The 9,378-nt window shown below is 43.1% G+C and overlaps 1 long non-coding RNA gene and 1 pseudogene across 1 annotated transcript in view; both read right to left on the bottom strand.

Moving 5' to 3' along the window:
- Positions 1–676: 676 nt before the first annotated feature.
- LOC138286916 (zinc finger protein 208-like) overlaps positions 677–9,378 on the bottom strand; it is a 255,326-nt pseudogene continuing 246,624 nt past the window's right edge.
- Positions 4,329–9,378, bottom strand: part of LOC138287258 (uncharacterized) — a 55,315-nt gene continuing 50,265 nt past the window's right edge. The window contains exon 3 of the long non-coding RNA XR_011202181.1: positions 4,329–5,214. This is a non-coding gene — a long non-coding RNA (uncharacterized lncRNA). The remainder of the gene's footprint in view (positions 5,215–9,378) is intronic.

Here is a 9,378-nt window from a genome sequence, read left to right as displayed (position 1 = left end):
TGGAATTCAAGCTATCGAGAATTGACCCCCTCAACGCCTCCTGTTCTAGGCTTCTCCTGAGGAGGATTGAGCTATACAGACTCAACCCTTCTGCTGCACCACTTTCAAATACCAGAAACAAGTACCCACAACGAACTCCAGCTAAGCGCTGTTACTCCATTGAGACTGGACAGTGCCTCTCCCTGGTGAGAACAGTAACATTATCGAGACTGCACCCCTTTCTAATGCCACCTACGCCGGGCCGCAGCCCCGTCAAAATACTGACTTCAGGTGTACAGAAACCATCATTCATGACACTTCTCACCTGTTCCAGAATTACAGAGAACAGTTGTGCTATTGCGACTGGAACCCTTCTAATGCCACCTGGACCAGGCTCCCAAGTGAGAACGGTCACGCTGTCGACACCGGACCCTCTAATGCCACCAGAGCAGGCTCCCAAGTGAGAACGGTCACGCTGTCGACACTGAACTCTCTAATGCCATCAATTCCAGGGTTTCTGCAGAGAGCGGCCACATCATCAACACTGGAGCCCTCCGGTGCCAGGATGCCAGTCTCCTGCTGACAGCACAAATTATCCTGATAGTTTAGGGGGGCAATCTCATTTAACATCACTTTCTATGTAATCACCAGCCAAATACCATCAATTCAAATCCGTTTTTATTGTATTACATGTCAGCATACATTTCTTATTAACATGTACATTCTAATCATTATTTTGTATATTTTATATCATGATTGGTTCTAACTGTATCATATTTTAGAAATTATAAATCTCTTTTTCCTCATTTCTCATGTTGAACAAGCATTTCAAAATTGGACTGTGTGAGCCATCTGCCCTCTATAATCCAGGATTTGTAAAGTGCAGCTAATTACCTGTGAGGGTCTCACGGCGCTGAATTGTGGGCACGGGGAGATTAAGTGATATGCCCAGAGTCACAGGCTGTTGACCCGCCGAGGTTCGAACCTGGTACCCTCATCTCTGAAGTCAGCAGATTTTGTTTGCTTTGTGCTTGGCCTGGTTATCACACAGTGTGTGGGTCACTGTCTTCCATTAATGATCCCTCACTCTTCTGAAGAGAAGCCTTGTCCCAGGCCTTGTTATCACACAGTGTGTGGGTTAGTGACTTCCATTACTGATCCCTCACTCACATTTGCGGTACCACCAATGGTCACGCAAATCACATGTCCCCAGATATGAAATGTGCTGTTAAGAACTGGTTTGTGTTTGTTTAAAAGTAAAAGGAATTTAATTCTCCCAATTTTTGTGTGTTGTTTTATGTATAAGGATGTGTGTGTGGAAGACCAGTCTGTTAGCTGGTTCTCACCAGCTGGGTGGTGGTGGTTAATGGTAGGGAGAACCTGCAGGACTCAGCACTTGAATAAAATTAACCCATGGAACGGATTGCACTGTTTCGTACCAAAGTCACAAGGTGAAACTTCCAGCGGGATGAATCTGGTCCTTTATCCGGCCCGTGTTCCATCGTGGTCAGCCTGAACGTGTGACTTTGTTGTGATGTGGTGCAATAAGATACCCACAACTGATGCTTCGCACCTTTTGCTGCTATTTTAGACAAGAACTGTAAAAACATATAACATCAATTCTACTGATTCGATTTTTGTTGTTACGATACCAGTTTAGTTATTAAAATATCTTCTCTTTTTCTAAATTGGTTTAGGATTCTTATTTTTCTTGTGTTGTGTTTTCACCTTATTACTCTTAGATTGCTACATGAGTACTTTACACATTGCCCATAAGTTATGCCCGACTGCTTACCAGGGGGTTAAGCTCCGATTTATTTAGTGACTTTTGTGGTTCACCTTGACAAGGATTGTGATTATTATTAGACATGGTTCTCACTCCGTACCAACGATAATCCAATTTTGTACAGGCACTTTTAAAATCCTACAAATATCTCTTCTTTTCTTCATTACAAATAGTCAGTTTTTCCATCATCTGGTTTTTAACATCTGGTATTTGACTGTTCCACATATTTGTAATTTTATCATTTTCTGTAATTCCTTCATCTTCGAATAACTGCACATTTTTACTCCTGAGTATATCCACATATGGGTCAATATTATTGTTGATGTACTTAAATTCTTGCCAAGTTTGCTGCATCTCCATAAATTATTTCTATGTCTGTTCAGTGATATTGTGTGTTCGCTGATGTTTTTGTAGGATTGATAATTGACTAATGCTGTTCAGACATTAACTGCAATGATATGTTTTTCCTCTGTGGTTTAGCTGATTCCTTAGTGCTGAAGAGTCAATTAAAACTCTCCCACATTCACTGCAATGCTATGTTTTTTCCTCTGTGCGTTCGCTTATGTTTTCGGAGAGATGATACAAAACTGAAGCTTTTCACACATTTGCTACATTTGAATGGTTTTTCTCCTGTGTGTATTATTTGATGTGACATCAATGTTGCGGAACAATTAAAACTACTCTTGTATTCACTGCAATTGTACATTTTTTCCCGTGTGTTTTCGCTGATGTTGTTTTAGGCTTGATAATAAACTAAAGCTGTTCTCACATTCGCTACATTTGAATTGCTTTTCCCCTGTGTGTGTTCGCTGATGATTCCTTAATACTGAAGATTCAGTAAAGCTACTTTCACATTCACTGCAGTGGTATGGTTTTTCCCCTGTGTGTGTTCGTTGATGGCTTTGTAAGTGTGATAACCGACTAAAGCTCTTCCCACACTCACTGCATTTGAACGGCTTTTCCCCTGTGTGCGTTCGCTGATGAATCTTTAATGCTGAAAGGTGATTAAAACTACTTTCACATTCACTGCATTTGAATGGCTTTTCCCCTGTGTGGGTTCGTTGATGGGTTTGTAAGCTTGATAACCAACTAAAGCTCTTCCCACACTCACTGCACTTGAACGGCTTTTCCCGTGTGCGTTCGCTGATGAATCTTTAATGCTGAAAGATGACTAAAACTACTTTCACATTCACTGCACTTGAATGGCTTTTGCCCTGTGTGTGTTTGATGATGCTTTTTTAGGAGTGATAATCGACTAAAGCTCTTCACGCATTCAGTGCAATAGTATGGTTTTTCCCCTGTGTGTGTTTGCTGATGTCTTTGGAGATCTAAGAACCTAATAAAGCTCTTCACACATTCACTGCACCTAAATGGTTTTTCCCCTTTGTGTATTTGCAGATTTCTTTGTAGGTTTGACAAATGCCTAAAGCTCTTCACACATTCACTCCACTTGAATGGCTTTTCCGCTGTGTGTGTTCGATGATGCTGTTTTAGGTCTGTTGAGTAACTAAAGCTACTTCCACATTCACTGCACATGAATGGCTTTTCCCGTGTGTGTTAGCTGATGCCGTTTTAGGTGTGTTGAGTGTCTAAAGCTACTTCCACATTCACTGCACTTGAATGGCTTTTCCCCTGTGTGTGCTCGCAGATGGTTTCGTAGGTTTTCTAATCGACTAAAGCTCTTCAAACCTTCATTGCACCTGAATGGCTTTTCCCCTGTGTGTGTTCGCTGATGGCGTTTTAGCTGTGTTGAGTAACTAAAGCTACTTCCATATTCACTGCACTTGAATGGCTTTTCCCCTGTGTGGGTTTGTTGATGTTTTTTTTTTAATGACAATTCCCTAAAGCTTTTCGCACATTCACCGCAATGGTATGTTTTTTCCCCAGTGTGTGTTTGTTTATGACCTTTTAAAAGTGCTGATTGACTGACGCTATTAACACATTCAGGGGGTCATTCTGACCCCGGCGGTCTAAGACCGCCGGGGCCAGGGTCGGCGGGAGCACCGCCGACAGGCCGGCGGTGCTCCCAAGGGCATTCCGACCGCGGCGGTAAAGCCGCGGTCGGACCGGCAACACTGGCGGTCTCCCGCCAGTGTACCGCCGCCCTTTGGAATCCTCCAAGGCGGCGCAGCTAGCTGCGCCGCCGAGGGGATTCCAACCCCCCCTACCGCCATCCAGTTCCCGGCGGTCCGCCCGCCGGGAACCGGATGGCGGTAGGGGGGGGTCGCGGGGCCCCTGGGGGCCCCTGCAGTGCCCATGCCACTGGCATGGGCACTGCAGGGGCCCCCGTAAGAGGGCCCCTACAAGTATTTCACTGTCTGCTTGGCAGACAGTAAAATACGCGACGGGTGCAACAGCACCCGTCGCACCTTCCCACTCCGCCGGCTCGATTACGAGCCGGCATCCTCGTGGGAAGGAAGTTTTTCCCTGGGCTGGCGGGCGGTCTTTTGGCGACCGCCCGCCAGCCCAGGGAAAAACTTAGAATACCCTCCGCGGTCTACTGACCGCGGTGCGGTATTTCGGAGGGGGGAACTCTGGCGGGCGGCCTCCGCCGCCCGCCAGAGTTAGAATGACCCCCTCAGCGTAGTTTCATTGTTTTTCACATGTGTGCGTTTGCTGAGGGTGCTTTAGTTCTGATGACAAACAAAAGCTCTTGCTGCGTGTGTATGGTTTTTCTTTCTTGGTTAGTGTCTCAGGGTCTGGTATATATCTATATACATTCCATGTCTGTGTTTCCTGATGGGCCAACATGGCTGATAAAGCCCTTGTGTGGTTCTCACATTGTCTGTATGTGTGTAGTATTTTGGACATTTGATTTCCTATTTAAATAAAGTAGAATAATTATTAAATTCTTATCATACGCAAAATATGTGTGAGGCTTCTTTGGGGGTGATTTTGACTTTAGTTTGGATAATGGTTTAGCACACTTGTGGGAAACATTCACCCCCCTTTTGGTCAGTGTAAATTAGGACAGCACTCTGTATTTTAGACAGCACAAATTTTCTTTCCTTTGCCCTTCAGTTGTTTGGCTCCATTGTGCCTTTCTCTGGTTGCTGTGGTTTTGCCAGAAAGAGTTTACAATACACGTAGAGGACTGAATAGTGGTGTATTGTCATTTTAGGAAGCAGAGCACTGCTGTGAACACATCATACCGATCTCAAGATCAAACCTAGTATTGCACACATGTTTACACATGAGGAAGTCTGTCAGAGTAGTTGCCTTAGTTTTCTAGAGGTCATTTCTTAGTCTTGTGGCATGGAGGTGCACAGCTCAGACTCACATTCACTGAAAGGCTCTTGACTGCTTCTTCCAGGATCCCTCAGTATTGTTCAGGTTCCTCTCTCGCCGACAGCACTGATGTTTTCCTGACATTATTTATGACACTTTTTTCAGATTTACAATATTATCTTCATTATTCATAATCATTTTGTGCAATCAAGGCTTGTTTCCTGTTGATGTAAAGAGATTGAAAATCGCTAAATGGAAACGTAATGGAATGTGAATACACAGTGTTTATCTGGTTGTAAAAGTCATCTCTTCTTCATCATTTCTGAGACTTATCAAGGGATGTTTCACCGTACACAAATATTTAACTAAAAGTTCTGTTGAACACGTCACATCTTCTTTACTTCAAAAAAGTGGACATTCACCAGTGTTCACAGAGTAACGTAGTAAAGAAAGGGCACTCACGACCACCCACATGCTTTGGGAAAATCTTTAGGAATATCACGTGAACAAGATTTCATTTAAACAAGAACAGATTGTGGAAACAGAGATGGATCAGGACAGGATGCTGTTTAGTTTGAGGAAGCGTAGAAGAAAGGTAACTCTTGAGGAAGTATAAAGTAAAGGAAACTCTTGAGGAAGTATTTAATAAGGGTATCTCTTCAGTGAGTATATAACAAACGTACCTCTTCAGGATATATATAACAAAGGAAACTCTACAGAAAGGATATAATAAAGATAATTCTTTAGAAAGTATATGACAAAGGAAACTCTTCAGGATGTATATAATGAAGGGCTCTTCAGGAAGTATATAACAAAGGAAAGTCTTCAGGATGTATATAATAAAGGGCTCTTCAGGAAGTATATAACAAAGGAAACTCTTCAGGACATATATAATAAAGGGCTCTTCAGGAAGTATATAACAAAGGTAACTCTTTAGGACATATATAATAAAGGGCTCTTCAGGACGTATATTACAAAGGTAACTCTATCACACTCTTCTTTACAATCCTTTCCTGTTCACATTGGATCAGCTGGAGTGCCAACTCCTGTCTTTAAACTGTTGTTTGTTATCTTTGCTACTTTCCCAGTCACCCTGGGGTGGGTCAAGCATTTCTGCTTTCTGCAAACCTGAAAGACTGGTGCATTATCGTGAGTTAAGGTGGATTTTCTATTGCAATAATATCCGTCCATCTGGCCCTGACACTAGGCAGCTTACACTGCCTAGCTCTGGCCCTGACACTTTACACAAACAAGAGATTCTTTAGTTCTTCCTAAAGCAGATAGAGTTTGGATCCTGTTGCACCTTAAGCTTCAGCACCTTTCAGAATGAGGGGTTCATTAGAATACCTACCTTTACATTATGTGCGCAGACAAGGCACACACACAACATCAATATCCGTCATTTAGCTCTTAATAGAGGGAATTAATCACAATCAATAATTGACCTGACATATCCCCGCAGCCAACAGTGGTGGTCATACTGAGGGCCTGATTTTGAGTTTGGAAGGCAGGTTACTCTGTCACAAATGCGACGGATATCCTGTCCGCCATAATACAATTCCCGTAGGGTATAGTGGGATATCTGTCACGTTTGTAAAGGAGTAACCCCATCCACCAAACTCTAAGTCGGGCTCATAGTGCTGTCAGTTTAGTGCTGAGGAGGCTGCTCTGTGGCTGGAAGGGCATTTGGTAGAGCAGGAGGAAGGGTCCATTGTCCACGGGTGATTGCAGCATTTCTACCTTTAGGCATTTCTTATAGCCAGGTTTACCTCATTTCCTTTATATCCCCCCACTCTCCCCCCACACACACCCTCCCATATCTGCATACTTACTCTACAGGGCTCACTGTTAGCCAAAGCAGAGGAACAACTCGATGCCTGCACAGAGCAAAAATCAGGTAATAGCCTGAAAGTCAAATGGCCATGGTTGGCAGTACAGTGATCACAAGCTTCTTTTTTAGAAGCTCGTCTGGAAGGTACGAATAGAAAAGGTGTACAGGTAGGTGCTTATGAGATATAAACATAGGAGTTGCAAAGGGCGGTGCTTATGGGGTACAAACAGAGGAGGTGCACAGGTAAGTGCTTATAAGATACAATCAGAGGTGCAAAGGTAGGTGCCTATGAGGTATCACCGGGAACAGTGCACAGGTAGGTGCATGTGAGATACAAACAGACGGGGTGCACAGGTAGATGCATATGAGGTACCAATAGAAGAAGTGCACAAGTAGTGTGCCATGACAGCACAACCGGTTTAGTCTTCTGTAGTGATAAATTCCAATGGGTTCTAGGAATTGCAATCTTTTATTACTATATTTAACTTGGGTGCTGTACAGACAAACCATGGAAAGTAACACATAATGCTCACTTGTGTCTTTAATCAAATTGAGAAATAGCAACACTGAAAACTTGAGAAAATCTGAATTCTGAGCATTCACGCAATGTGTGTCATGGGAAGTTCATCCTGGGTCGAGAACATAATCAGACTGCAGAAAAGAAAGTGAGAAGAGAAAAGGGGGGAAGGGAGTCAAAGGAGAAAAGAAGCCCAGCATCTCCTAGGGTGCAGTCTTAAAAAAAAAAAATCAAATACAGAAGTTAGTCAAGAGGCGTTGTTTGAACTCTGATTTTAACACTTGGAGGAGAAACTGGGTCGGAAATGAACCGTTAGTGGGTCCCAAATACTCGGAGCAGTATCAGCGAAGGATCTTTTGATGTGTTGCGGGGACACTTAACATATTAAAAACAGGACTCCTCTTGGCAAGGCACAAGCAGGTTTACTGTTGCAGCAGGAAGAGTAGCTATCCCCACACAGGTAGACAGCTGATCTCAAACGGCTGCTCGCAGGCAGCCGCTTATATAGTTACATGAACAACGGCTGCTCGCAGGCAGCCACTTATATAGTTACATGAACAACGGCTGCTCGCAGGCAGCTGCTTATATAGCTACATGAACAACGGCTGCTCGCAGGCAGCCACTTATATAGTTACATGAACAACGGCTGCTCGCAGGCAGCCGCTTATATAGCTACATGAACAACGGCTGCTCGCAGGCAGCCACTTATATAGCTACATGAACAACGGCTGCTAGCAGGTAGCCGCTTATATAGTTACATGAACAATGCGTCCTACAGAAGGTTAATAATAGATTACTGAAGAGTCACATATTTGTTACAAAAACATCACATCACCTGTGTCCTCAAACTCCTAACCTTTTCTCTACACATTCTTCATTGTAATTCTAACAATGCTTAACAAACCATTTATTTGCTTCTTTCATATGTACACGTGTGTGTGTTTTATTGTTCTGCTACCAAGACTTCTTATCAGATTCGGTGTACTCTTGGCTTACTCTATCTCCTGCTCTTTTTCCTTCAGTCACGTTTCCAATTTACCAAAAACAAAGAATACATGCCTGTATGCTGTGACCATAAATTCCTCAAAGCTTGCAAACAGGTTTCCTTTAACTAAGACCTTGCTGATCATCCACTCTGTTTTCCAGTGAACTCTTCACCTGTCTTGCATCGTTGTGAAACTGAGGCCTGCACTGTTCTTTCACCACGTATAGCTCTGTAACGCTCTCTACTAATGTCTGTGATGGCGCACCTTCTTCACATTTTGTTTCCTCTCTAACATTGGGTACATGTCTGTCAAATAAGGGAACGTGAAAAAGAGATTCACAACTTGAGTTCTAATCTTGTTGGACAGCTCAGGCCTTCATGAAGAGATGGCGGTGAGTTTATTTACAGAGACAGAGAGGGAGACAATATGCCGATTACCCACGTTGAACAAGGCATCCATGACCTGGGAGAGGACTGTGGTTGAAGAATACCTGTTAGATTCCAAGCAACAAACTCAAAGAGAGCAGCCGAATGCCAAAAATTCAACCCCGGAAAGCATTTTCACGAGTCGGGGCACAAGAGTGGGTATGTTTACATTTTGGCTCTATGCTTTTCCCAACTGATTCCAGGATACTGCATTTCCTATACATCTAGTTGTGCACGTTATGAAGTGCATCTACTAGGAGGAAGGTTATGTTAAGAGTAGAAAATATGAAACGAGCAAGTAGGGAGAAATCCCCTGAAATGAATAAAATACAGAAGTGAGTAGGACATAGGAAGTCAGAGCACATGATCAAGAAACAGAAATCAAAAGGAAAAATATAAGATAACAGGAAATTCATTTGGACGATATTCGTAAGGCTCTTGGAACAGGAAGATTTGCCGTTCTTTTTTTAATGTTACTGGACAGAATGTGTTCACCGAGCTGGTAAAAGTGAGTTTCAGAATCTTGTGTTGCCAAGAAATTCTGAGTCATCGACTGCTCTTTCGCCGTGATACATTTTCAACTATTGTGTATGATAAATGGGCGCAGCTTTGTCCAATTTTGTGGA

The sequence above is a fragment of the Pleurodeles waltl genome, chromosome 4_1 (assembly GCF_031143425.1).
Source record: "Pleurodeles waltl isolate 20211129_DDA chromosome 4_1, aPleWal1.hap1.20221129, whole genome shotgun sequence".
Taxonomy (NCBI): Eukaryota; Metazoa; Chordata; class Amphibia; order Caudata; family Salamandridae; genus Pleurodeles; species Pleurodeles waltl.
This window is presented reverse-complemented; position numbering and strand designations above follow the sequence as displayed.